At 44.3% G+C, this 12632-nt stretch overlaps 1 protein-coding gene across 2 annotated transcripts in view; it reads left to right on the forward strand.

Annotated features, from left to right (window-relative positions):
* The first annotated feature begins 5991 nt into the window (after positions 1-5991).
* Positions 5992-12632, forward strand: part of NFYC (nuclear transcription factor Y subunit gamma) — an 80186-nt gene continuing 73545 nt past the window's right edge. Inside the window, exon 1 of one of the 2 annotated variants that reach the window (XM_032247115.1) lies at positions 5992-6115. The gene's annotated coding sequence lies outside the window, so the exon portion shown is untranslated. Of the gene's footprint in view, positions 6116-6455; positions 6817-12632 lie in introns of those variants that run through there. The other variant, XM_032247116.1, reaches the window with a different exon arrangement.

Raw genomic sequence — 12632 nt, forward strand, 5'->3', positions numbered from 1 at the left:
AATCCTCTGTACTAGGCTGCTTCATTGGCTCCTTCAGCAGCTGCTCAGGAAGCCAAATCCCACGATTTGTGAGGTGGTGTTTTATCAGGGTCTGGAAGTTGCAGAAGCCATAGACTCCATGTTTGTAACTAGTTGGCTTCAAGCAGCAGAATTATTAGGCCTTGCTTAGATTTGGTCAGCTGTCTGTCACTGAGGTGAACCAAGTGGTTAATTGTCTGGGAGCCACATTACCCTGAGAGGCTATGAGGAGGCACTGGGCCAAGATGTGGGAGATCACTGATTGGTCAGACTGGGTCATGTACCTACTCCTGTGGCTAATGGGGTACAGAATATGTACTATGGTAGGAAGCATCCTGTTCTCTTTCCCCTCATGTTAGTTCAGATTCCCAGGAAATGAAACACCAAGACAGAATAAAGTGCAATAAATTTATCATGAAAAACACCTGTGAGAGGAAATGGACGACTGAGAGCCATCACACAGTGATGCAGGCCTGACCCTGAGTGAAGGACAGAGGGAAGGTGTTCAAGGTGAAAGTGTCTCAGGCTACAGTGAAGTTCTAAGGAAAGTTTGGCAAGGTTAATGAGGAGTCTTTGAGTCAAAGCCATCCATTAGAAGAGTTATCACTTATTCTAGGAACAGTCCTGTCCTAAAATCCCCGTTGGGCTCAGTTACTGGCTTGAAGCAACCTATGGGAAGTAACACCTCGGAGTAAAGGACAATGGATTTCAAAGCTCAGGATGGATTTCAGCAGCTGGACTGTTGGCAAATTACAATTTCCCCAGTCAGAGATCTGAGAAGCACATTCTCATGTTCACATACCTTCCCAGCCTAGCCGATACAGAGATGAAGAAGGATACATTCTACAATCTTTAAATAAAGAAAAAAAAGTAGGCCGGGCATGGTGGTTCATGCCTATCATCTCAGCACTTTGGGAGGCTGGGGCGGGTGTATTACCTGAGTTCAGGAGATCGAGACCAGCCCGGCCAACAGAGTAGAACCCCATTTCCACTGAAAATACAAAAAAATTAGCTGGGTGTGGGGGCAGGCACCTGTAATCCCAGCTACTTGGGAGGCTAAGGCAGGAGAATAGCTTGAACCTGGAAGACAGAGGTTGCAGTGAGCTGAGATTGCACCACTACACTCCAGCCTGGGCAACAGGAGCAAAACTCAGTCTCAAAAAAAAAAAAAAAAAAAAAAAAAATTATAGTGCCATTACCAGTTGAAAAGGCAAGGGGTATTCAGCATGCAAGACAACAAATGTCCACCCCACGGCTTACAATGTTACATATCCAAACCTGAACTCATAAATTCTCCATACCCTGACTCTTCATCTGGAGACTACCATCCTCCCAGGCGTGGCACATGGGAGTCATATTAAACACCCTGATTTTCTTCTTCCCCAACCCCTCAATAGCCAATCAACGGTCAAGTCCTTTCAATGTTTCCTTGGCAATATCACCTCAGCATTTGTATTCTCTTCCCTCCATTCTCATTGCTGCTGATATGATCAGGCCTCACCCTCATTATATCTTGCCTAAACTATTGTGGAAGTCTCCATATGGTCATTTTGCAACTCCATTCCATCATACTCTCTTTTCCAGATTGCTTTGAAGCATAGTTTTGATTATGTCACTATCTTCTGTAAAACCTTCTACCATTGGGAATGTAAAATGACACAGATGCTATGGAAAACAGTATGGTGGCTCCTCAAAACAAACAAACAAACAAACATAGAATTACCATATAATCCAGCAATTTCACTTATGGGCATGTATCCCAAATAATCGAAAGCGGGGACTTCAACAGACATTTGTACATCAAGGTCCATAGAAGCATCATTTATAGTAGCCAAAAGGTGAAAGTAGAATGGTGGTTGCCAGAGGCTGGGGAAGAGGGGATAGGGCGTTAGTGCTTAATGTATACAGAGTTTCAGTATGGGGTAATGACAAATTCTGCTGACGGATGCACAACGTGAACAGGCTTAACGTCACTGAAATGTACACTTAAAGATGGCTAAACTGTTTAAAAGCAAAACAAAGAACTTCTACCACTCACTTCCCATAGCAGAAAATAAAATCCAAGAGCCTTAATTTAACCATAATAATGCATCTTTCCATATGATTCTTCTTCCATTCCCTCTTGTTCTGTACTTCAACTGATCCCTCGCTTCTTTTATTTGCTCTAGTGGCTGCCTACATATGGCATGCTCTTCCCTAATTCTACTCATTTTTTAAGACCCAGTTCAAGGTTCATATCCTTGCAAATCTTTCCCAAACTCCTGCTATTATTTCATATTAAGTGGAGGTAAGCACTCTCTTTTTGAACTCCAGCAGCACATGAACTATACCTCTCTTTAGTGCTGCTTTTCTTTTAGGTCAAAGAAGGCACACAATGAGACAGAGGGGTGTGGCTTAAGGAAGTCCAGCTGGCTGTCTAGACAGGTTACATTACAGTGCTAGGACCTTAGGGAATTTACCATGATACAAGAACTGATCTTTAACCTGGCAAACTCAGAAACCTGATTTTAATAGTAAGCAGAGAGTTTATTTCCTGGGGGCGGGGAAGGGGTGTCTTGTGTTTGCTAAGCTCACAGAAACTTTTACATAAAGAGGAATCCAACTGATCAGTTGCAATGAAAAATACAATTATCAAAAGAACTGGAATCCTCTAGGTGGCAGATCATTAATTCTGTCCCTATCACCAAGACGCTTGCTGGGTGAACACAGAGGAAAGCATGTTGATCTTAAGAAGCATTTTTAGCCAGTGCGGTAGGTCACGCCTGTAATCCCAGCACTTTGGGAGGCTGAGGTGGGCGGATCACGAGGTCAGGGGTTCGAGACCAGCCTGATCAACATGGTGAAACCCCGTCTCTACTTAAAAATACAAAAATTAGCTGGGCGTGGTGGCGTGCACCTGTAATCCCAGCTACTTGGGAGGCTAAGGCAGGAGAATCACTTGAACCTGGGAGGTGGAAGTGAGTTGAGAGCGCACCATTGCACTCCAGCCTGGGTGACAGAGCGAGACTCCCGGCTAGGGATGGGGGAAAAGAAGCATGTCTTAGCTGAGGCGGTCTGAGATATTCTCATCCACTACAGAGATAACATGGACAAGGAAATTCTAATGCTCAGTGGCTTAACCGATATGAGGTTTAGAGGGGCAATGGTTAGTGCTAGCCTTTGTGACTACCTTGTTTTGGGCTGCCATGGCTGAGTAAGCCCTTTTGTTCACAGAATCTCTCTCCAAACAGGGTACAGAATGGCTGACAAGATTGATCAGGTTCCATTTATCAAATTACAATCATATCTGCCTTCTTGAGATTCCTCTAATATGACCTGGATCAGAGTACTTTTTGCTTGTTTTTTAAGACAAAGTCTCACTCTGTCACCGAGGCTGGAGTGATCTCAGCTCACTGCAACCTCTGCCTCCTGGGTTCAAGTGATTCTCCTGCCTCAGCCTCCCAAGTAGCTGGGACTACAGGCATGTGCCACCATCTCCAGCTAATTTTTGTATTTTTAGTAGAGACAAGGTTTCACCATGTTGGCCAGGATTGTCTTCATCTCCTGACCTCATGATCCATCCACCTCTGCCTCATAAATGATGGGATTACAGGCATCAGCAACTGTGCCTGGCCCAGAGTGATTTTTTTGGTCATGTTTGTAAAAAAAGGTCTTGGCTTACCCCTACAGATAGCTTATTTCATGGCTGTATTAGTCTGCTTAGCTAGCAGGTTATGCTACAGTAACAACGAAAACAATCTCAGTGGCTTACAACAAAGATTTACTTATTGTCCACACGACATTCCACGTTATGTGTGTCAGTTATGGCTCTGCACATCTTCATTCTGGGACAAAAGCTGAAGAGGTAGCTCTATTTAGGACATACTGCTCTTGTGTCAGAGGAAAGATAATACGGCGAAATCATAAGATAGCTCATAAATTTCTGCTGAGAAGTGGTTCATGCCATTTCTACTCACATTTCACAGGTCAAAACAAGGCCAAACTTGATGACATTAGGGGGAGAAGTCTTTCACCCGAATCTCCTAGGGACAAGCTAGATAGCAAGGGCTTTAAAAAGGGAAGGGCAGAGACTATTGATAATACAGACTACAGCAAGGACTAACATTAGGCTCATGTGTACCAGTTGACTGTTATCAGTTATAGCATTGACTATTAAAATACTGAAATATTCTAGTACTGTCTGCTAAGTAGCTGCTGTACCTCCAGGACCCTAACTGGATTTCTAATTCTGCTTGTTCAATGCTTGAGCACTACTTGTTGTTAAATATATTCAATACCATTCTTGGCTAATTTCGCCTAATATGTAGATTTTTTTTTATTTCTGAGGGCAACCCAATTTCCAGGCTCTTGGAAGAAAATGGACTGCAGCACCTAAGTACGGTCAATACTTAATTACAACAATAATCACACTTCCTACACATTTTTACATTTCTTTGGTAAGCATAGCATATGCAATAATTGCTCAATACTTACTTGTAGAAAGACTTACTTAGCTTTTTTCCATTAGCTAATTTGTCTCTACAATCTCAACATACTATTTTCTTGAGTCTCCCTGTTTATAATTTTATGCCATTTCTGAAGTCTGAAAATGTCATTGTCATTATAAGTAACGTTTTTTTTTTTTGTTTTGTTTTTTTTCTGAGACAGGGCCTTACACTGTCACCCAGGCTAGAGTGCAGTGGCATGTTCATAGCTTACTGCAGTAACTTCTTTATAATATACTATTGCAATTTACAAAGCACTCTCACATTATTTCATTCACTCTCCCCACATTACCAAGAGTTAGGAATTAGATTTTTTTACAGAAGAAGAAATTGAGACTCCCTGAAGTCAAGTGTCTTATAGTTAGGTTTTGTTCATTTATTCATCAAATATTTATTGAGTGCCTAAAGCGCGATTTATTGAAACTGGATTTGAAAACAATTTTCCTGAATTTAAGTTAAGGGTTTATTCCACTATTCTCAATTACTTTATCACCAGGGTTATAAACCCACAGGGAGTGAGTAACAATGCTGTGTAGATTTTATTAAGGACCCATGCAACACTTGTCAGAAAAGCTCCAATGTCATTTGTAAAATTCAAGGTTACCATCAGCAGAGGCAGTCATTCCTCTCTGTGTTTGTTACCTCGTGCACTAACTCTTACTGTAGGTAATTCCATTCAAAACACATTTGATGACTATACCTATAGGTTTTGAAGTTATTCGGATTGGGTTTTGACAGCTACTAGCTGCGGGGCCTTACTTAGATCAAGTTACTTAACCTTTTTGGGCTTCAGTTTTATCATTGTAAAACCGATAAAATCCTGATGCCTTTGGACCAATGGAAATGAAAGAGATAAGTGAAAAAGTCCATGCTCATCGTAGCTCTGGTTTTCAACTGCGTGATAAAGTTTTAAAATCTGCATTCAAATGAGAACAACGTCTATGTCGAAGTAAAGGTACAAGCTAACTATTCTTGCTAAGTACTGTTCTTTATTCTGGAGGGTATCACTTTACAGTTTGGTGTCAAATGATCTCTTTTATGAATTTAAAGCGCCAGTAGCTGTCTACTTGAACAGCATGCTTAATCTGGCATGCCAAGTCGACCTTCATCCTCCTGTTCTCCCCAAATTAAAAACACAAACACACACACACGTCCCTAGTTATTTCCTAAAATTCAAGCGCACACGCACACGCACACGCCCCTACTTATTTCCTAAAATTCAAGCTCGCACCGAAGAGAGTCACAAGGATAGAAAGCCCGGTGGAGGTCACCGGGCAACGCCTCCAGATCAAAAAAGGGGGTGGGGTCAAAACTCTCACTTCTCATTCCGCCTCACTCTGTCGTCGCCCCTTCCCAATTCTCGCGAGACTTCAAGCAGCTCAGCTTCAGTGTGCAGGACGATAGAGTCTAGGCCCAGGGAGGGGGAGGGGAAAAGGGGAGACCGTGCAAACGGCGTGGCCGCCATCTTGTTTGTGCCCCCGCTTCGCGCGCGCTCCGTTCTCCGTGACGCACGCTTTCCCCTTCCTTCCGCCGTGCCTGGGCCTCTGCATTGCTCGACTCCGCAGGAGCGCGGGGGCGGCTCCTGCTCTTCCTGGACTCCAGAGCAAAGGCGTGTGAGTGTGCGGGAGCTTCCGTGCGAGGGAGGGTGAGAGGGGAGCGGCGGCGGGGGGAGGGGCAGCGCTTCCCGCCTCTGCCGGAGACCTCACTTTCTCGCGCGGTCGCTGCTGTAGCTCGGTCCGGCCTGCACGCCGCCATGTTGTGTTCTCGCCAGCCCCGACGCTGTCGTCCCCGCCGTCGCGCTCGTGGGGTCCGTGCGCCTCGTCGGCCCGGCCCGCGGGCTTTCTCCCATTGGCGGAAGGCGACGGCGGGGGGGGCTCGCTCGTGATTGGTTGGTGGCGGGGAGGCCGCGGACCTGGCACCTTATTGGTCGCGCCGGCTCCGGCCTAGGGGGTGATGAAGGAATCTGAGGGTGCGGGGATGCGCGCGTCTTGGTCTAGGGCGGCGGGGGCAATGACCCCCTGCGGCGCAGGCGTGGGGTTGCGGCGGGGGTGCAAGCCTAGAGGCCTTAAGGGGGAAGAGAAGGTGATGGCCTGGCAGGTGCTTTGGGGGTAGCCTGGGCTATGGCCTGGAATGGGGGACATTCATTTTCATAGGTGCTTTTCCTGATACATATATAGCCCAACATGGGAGTGTGCAGGCAGGCCCTCAGGGTTCCAGGCCTGGAAACACTGAAACCCAAGTGACCAGCTGAGGATCTTCGAGATCCAGGGGTGCCAGTGTGACCCAGTTTGGAAGTGGCCCTGAAGTCCACGGTGTGAGTGCGTGGTATAGGGAAAAAGGCATCAGGGCTAGGAGCACAGATGAAAGGTAGAATCAGATCAGGGATTTTGCTGGAGAGTGCAAGCATTTAAACACTGAGGTTTTGATGGAACCCTGGAGTCCACAGTCAGCGGACCTCGGATGTGATGTGAAGAGCAAGTAAACCGAGAAAGGGATCCTATTGATACACCTATCAATAGCATTAAGTAGTGTCAGATTTAAAGTGAGAAAGTCTGATGTAGGAAGCATTTTCTGATGTAGGAACGTTTTCAGACTTGGGGAGTGTATTAATAGAGCAGTTGTAGATTATTGAGTCTCAGGACCATGCAGCTAGTTTTGAGATGTTGTATATTCAATTAGCTGCTCTCTGGCTGGGCATGGTGGCTCACGTCTGTAATCCCAGCACTTTGGGAGGCTGAGGCAGGCGGATCACCTGAGGTTGGGAGTTCGAGACCAGCCTGACCAACATGGAGAACCCCGCCCCTCCGTCTCTACGGGCATGGTGGCGCATGCCTGCAATTCCAGCTACTTGGGAGGCTGAGGCAGGAGGATCCCTTGAACCTGGGGGGGGGTGGGTGGGGGGGCGGAGATTGCGGTGAGATCGAGCCATTCCGCTCCAGCCAGGGCAACAAGAGTGAAACTGCGTCTCCAAAAAAAAAAAAAAAAAGAAAATTTGCGGCGGCTCTAGGGAGGATACAGGTCATAGCTGAATTTCCAAAGCTACATTAGCAAATATCAGGTACTTGATAGTTATTTGTTGAGTAAATACTGTTAGATTCCTCTTTAAGGGGAAGGGAGCTAGCCAGAAATTTTGAATCTTGGTTTTATTTCCTTGTATACGTGCCTAAAAAGTACACTCACTCCCATGTGTACTTTGATGTTTTATTTGTTTTTTCTTTTCTTTTTTTTTTGACGGACTCTGGCTCTGTCACCCTGGCTGGAGTGCAGTGGCACGATCTCGGCTCACTGAAACCTCGGCCTCTCGGGGTCAAGCAATTCTCCGCCTCAGTCTCCCGAGTAGCTGGGATTACAGGTGCTCGCCACCATGGCCAGCTAATTTTTTTTTTTTTTTGGTGTTTTTAGTAGAGACGGGGTTTCGCCATGTTGGCCAGGCTAGTCGTGAACTCCTGACCTAAGGTGATCCACCTGCCTTGGCCTCCCAAAGTGCTGGGATTACAGGTATGAGCCACCATGCTTGGCCTGTTTGTTTTTTCAAATAAGCAGCTCCGAACAAAAAGCCAATGGCTGGCTTCTTAAGGAACAGGACTTGTCAACACTTTCTGGTTTATATTCCAAAATTTTTATTCCACTCAGAGTCGTTCCATTTGACTTGTTGGGGATATGTTCTTTTCCACTGAATCTTAATCATAGATATTTATATTGCTTTACATTTGCTCCTCCCAATGTGTGAGGGCCATGGAAACACATTTATGTTAAACCTCTGTGTTTTCCTAATTTGTTTTTCCTTGTTTTTGTTAGGTTGTCCTTTTAGCTTTAGATATGACTCTTCTGTTTTCATATCAAATTCAAGAAACTTCTATGGTTTTCAAATTTACTCAGTTTTATGTGAATGCAACTAAAGTTTCTGGAGAAGGGAATTGATAAGTAGTAGAGGAAGAGAACTGGTATTTTGGGGCACATTTTAACACCAGTAGATAGGCATTATCATCCCAATATTGCAGATGAGGAAACTGAGGATCAGAGAGGTTAAGTAGCTTGTCTGGTGTCACTCAGTAAGTGGTTGAGCTGGAATTCAAACCCAGGTTGCCTGATGCCAAAGCCCGTAATTTTATATGCTACATTATGCTATCAGCATCAACCTGACTGATCAAACTTCCAGATAATTTTATATTTCCAAGTGGATCATCTACTTTGATTTCTGGATGTTTAGAGTATATTAAATGGAAAACTATAATGCGTAAGAATTTGTTGTGCTGCTTAAGTATTCAGACCACAGAATTGTAACTATATAGAATATGGGTTCTTCAGCTAGGTATTCAATCATATCCCTTGGTTTCTATTGTGTAAAGGAAGATTTACAAAGTAAATTGCTGCATTTTTCCTGAGCCCAGCTAGATAATGGGGAAAAATATGTACAGAAACTTGAAATATGTGCATTCCTTAAAACCAGGTTTCAGAATATATTGCAGATAGTCTTTCTGTATACGAAAGTAATTTATGCCAAGCAGTGAGGAACTACCACATGCATAGTGTAAAGAGCTCACTGGAGAGGTTTTCCAGACATTACCAGTTCCTTAGGGTGTCTCCAAATACCAGGACCTATTCAAAGGCCTAGTGCTTTCTCCAGACTTATTGATTCTAGGATATGCTTATCCTGAACAATGTGTAAAATTAAGACTGGGTAGGACAAAATATTTGCAGTTCCAATTTTGCATGGAAACCTTTGAATCAGGTTTTGAGGGGAGACCAGTGAGTTGGAGGTCTTAATTGCCTTGTCTTGATGTGCTTAGTTGAAGCCCTCCCTCATCTTTATTTGCAGTAACATTTCATGTGGAAGATAGAGGCAAAGCTACAAGTGAAAATAGGGTTTGCCATGCATTTTGTGCATTGGTCATTTCAGCCTCTTTGGCTCGGTCATCAAGTTAACCAAATATGAAGAATGATGTAGATATGTAACTTAGTTTCTTTTTTACTAAGGCTAGACAGTGAGAAAAATGAGTGTATATGTATACCTTTATTATTCAGCAGGCATTTCTGGAGCAACCTGCCCTTCAACATTGTTGGCCACCTTCATTCCATGTTAGCCCCTTACACCAATGGCCATCTTGTTATCATCTGGAGTTGACCACTCTAGAAATCTTTAACTCTCAGGAAATCTCAGTAGGTCTGAGTTTATATTTAAAACTTGTGAACCTTAGCTTCTTGTTTTTTTGGGGATGGAGTCTCTTTCTGTCACCCAGGCTGGAGTGCAGTGGTACGATCTTGGCTCACTGCAACCGCCACCTCCTGGGTTCAAGTAATTCTCCTGCCTCAGCCTCCTGAGTAGCTAGAATCACAGGCGCGCACCACCACATCCAGCTAATTTTTGTATTTTTGATAGAGACAGAGTTTCACCATGTTAGCCAGGATAGTCTCGAACTCTTGATGTTGTGATCCACCTGCATTGGCCTCCCAAAGTGCCAGGATTATAGGCATGAGCCACTGCGCCCGGCCTCAGCTTCTTCTTATAAGCAGAAATCATACTAAGCTTTATACTTTGTAGGCTGTGTCCATGTCATCTTATTTAATTCTTGTGACAAATAATTCTGTTACCTCATTTATACTGCATACTTTGTCTTTGGTCAAAACTACTAGAGGCTGGACATGGTGGCTCATGCCTGTAATCCCAGCATATTGAGAGGCTGAGGCGGGTGGATCACTTGAGGTCAGGAGTTCAAGACCAGCCTTGCACATGTGGTGAAACCCCGTCTCTACTAAAAATACAAAAATTAGCTGGGCGTGGTGGTGGTCACCTGTAATCCCAGCTACTTGGAAGCTGAGGCAGGCGAATCGCTGGAACTTGGGAGGCGGAGGTTGTAGTGAGCTGAGGTTGTGCCACTGCATTCCAGCCTGGGCAACAGAGCAAAACTCAGTTTCCAAATAAAATAAAGTAAAATAAAAATCCCAAAACTGTACTAGAGAATATTTTACGAGGTATTTTTATCCCTTTTTTATTTTCAGAGAAATGGAGGCAAAGCGAAATGAGGAATCAGACCACAGGATTGTAACCATATATGGGCTCAACCCATTCTATGCTAGGGAGCTATGTGGGGTGTCTTTTTTTTTTTTTTTGGCTGAGGGGAGGCAAAGTCTTGCTCTGTCACCCAGGCCTGAGTGTAGTGATGCGATCTCGGCTCACTGCAATCTCTGCTTCCTGGGTTCAAGCAATTCTCCTGCCTTGGCCTCCCGAGTAGCTGGGATTACAGGTGCCTGCCACCACCTCCGGCTAATTTTTTGTATTTTTAGTAAAGACGGTTTCACTGTGTTGGCCAGGGTGGTTTTGAACTCCTGACCTCATTTGGTTTGCCCGCTTTGGCCTCCCAAAGTGTTGGGATTACAGGCGTGAGCCATAGATTTGTAATTCTTAATTCTTTGTAAGTGAAGCCCTTACTCTTAAACACTGTGTCGACATCATAGAATATTTTGGGAAAAGAGGCTGGGCATGGTGGCTCATGCCTGTAATCCGAGCACTTTGGGAGGCCGAATCTGGCGGATCACCTGAGGTCAGGAGTTTGAGACCAGCCTGCCTAATATGGTGAAACCCTGTCTCTACTAAAAATACAAAAAATTTAGCCAGCGCGATTGTGGGCTCCTATAATCCCAGCTACTTGGAAGGCTAAGGAAGGAGAATCACTTGAACTGGGGAGAGAGAGATTGCAGTGAGCCGAGATCGCACCACTGCATTCCAGCCTGGGAGACAAGAGTGAAACTGTCTCCAAAAAAAAAAAAAAAAAAAAAAAAATATTATGGGAGAAGAAAAAAGTCTTGGCATCTTAGCTCAGGAAGTGAGTTTAAGTTCTTTCAGGCGTGTCCTTTGTACCGAAGCTCTAAAAGAGTGAGATGACCTTGACAGGGTAACTTGGCTATGCAAGGGCAGAGCCAGATCTTTCCCAGTTCACTGGATTTCCACACAGGTGCTCATTCCACTGGTTAGCATTGCCCGTCCTGTAGAAGCATTGACTTGATGGCAGAGATGACTTTAAGTGACAAGTTTCTCATTCTTGGGAGTGAGAATGGCAGAGGACATTACTAGGGTCACAGATGACCTTCTTGAGGTTCATCCTGGCCTCAGGCATATAATCAGGAAGAACGTTCCTTAGCCAGTAAGTTGTTCTTTTCTGTTCTGTTTCTTGTTCTCAGAGGAAACCAGTTGTGAGTTATCTGATGTCTTACAGTCTCTCTTTTCATTTTGTTTATTCAGTTTTTCATGCATGCACTGTCACAATTTAGGAAGGCTACGAGGTCATTTTAGTGTTTTCCTACAGAGACTTAAAGCACTCAACATAATTTAAGGAGGTTAATTGTGGGAGGAAATGGATTTTTAAAACTTTGGCCAAAAAGTGCATTTGGGAGGGGACAGTATTAGTTGCTGATTGGAGTCAGACCCAGGGAAGAATTCTGTCTGCAATGTGTTTACCCTGTCTGTGTGCTGGGGCAGGCTCTTGTTTCTTCCTCTGTAAAATAACGGCAATAATACCAACCTTATAGGATAGTAATAGTGTGTGGTAGATGTCTGTCACTTAGTGGACCTAAATAAGTGAGAGAACACATTTTCATTTTAGAACAGCATAAAATCTGTCCTTTCAGCCAGTTACAGCTTCCTTGACGGGCAGGGAGAGGCCTTTTGTAATTGTATGCTCTGTTATATACAGTAAGATTTCCATACGGGGGAACAACCGCTTGACATGAAAGACATAACCTAATTTAGTTGTGCTGTTGTGGTTTAGGAGCTGACTTTCAGTGGATCAGTGTGAGGTCAGCCTTACTTCTGAATGCACAAAGTAGTAGGAAAGGTTGTTTCCTGATCTCTTCTGTTGATCCCTGAGTGTTGAGTGGTAATGATTGCAATGTGATGAAAACTTTTTCATATTTGACAAATAGCAATGATGATCAAAGTCAGAACAACCAGTGTTTTCATTCTGACCAGAGGGAGAGATTTGTATTATAGTCATTTAAAATTTTTCTGGGCCGGGTGTGGTGGCTCAAGCCTGTAATCCCAGCACTTTGGGAGGCCAAGGCGGGTGGATCACGAGGTCAAGAGATCGAGACCATCCTGGTCAACATGGTGAAACCCCGTCTCTACTAAAAATA

The sequence above is a fragment of the Sapajus apella genome, unplaced genomic scaffold (assembly GCF_009761245.1).
Source record: "Sapajus apella isolate SASKATOON/1434 unplaced genomic scaffold, GSC_monkey_1.0 scaffold62, whole genome shotgun sequence".
NCBI classification, from domain to species: domain Eukaryota; kingdom Metazoa; phylum Chordata; class Mammalia; order Primates; family Cebidae; genus Sapajus; species Sapajus apella.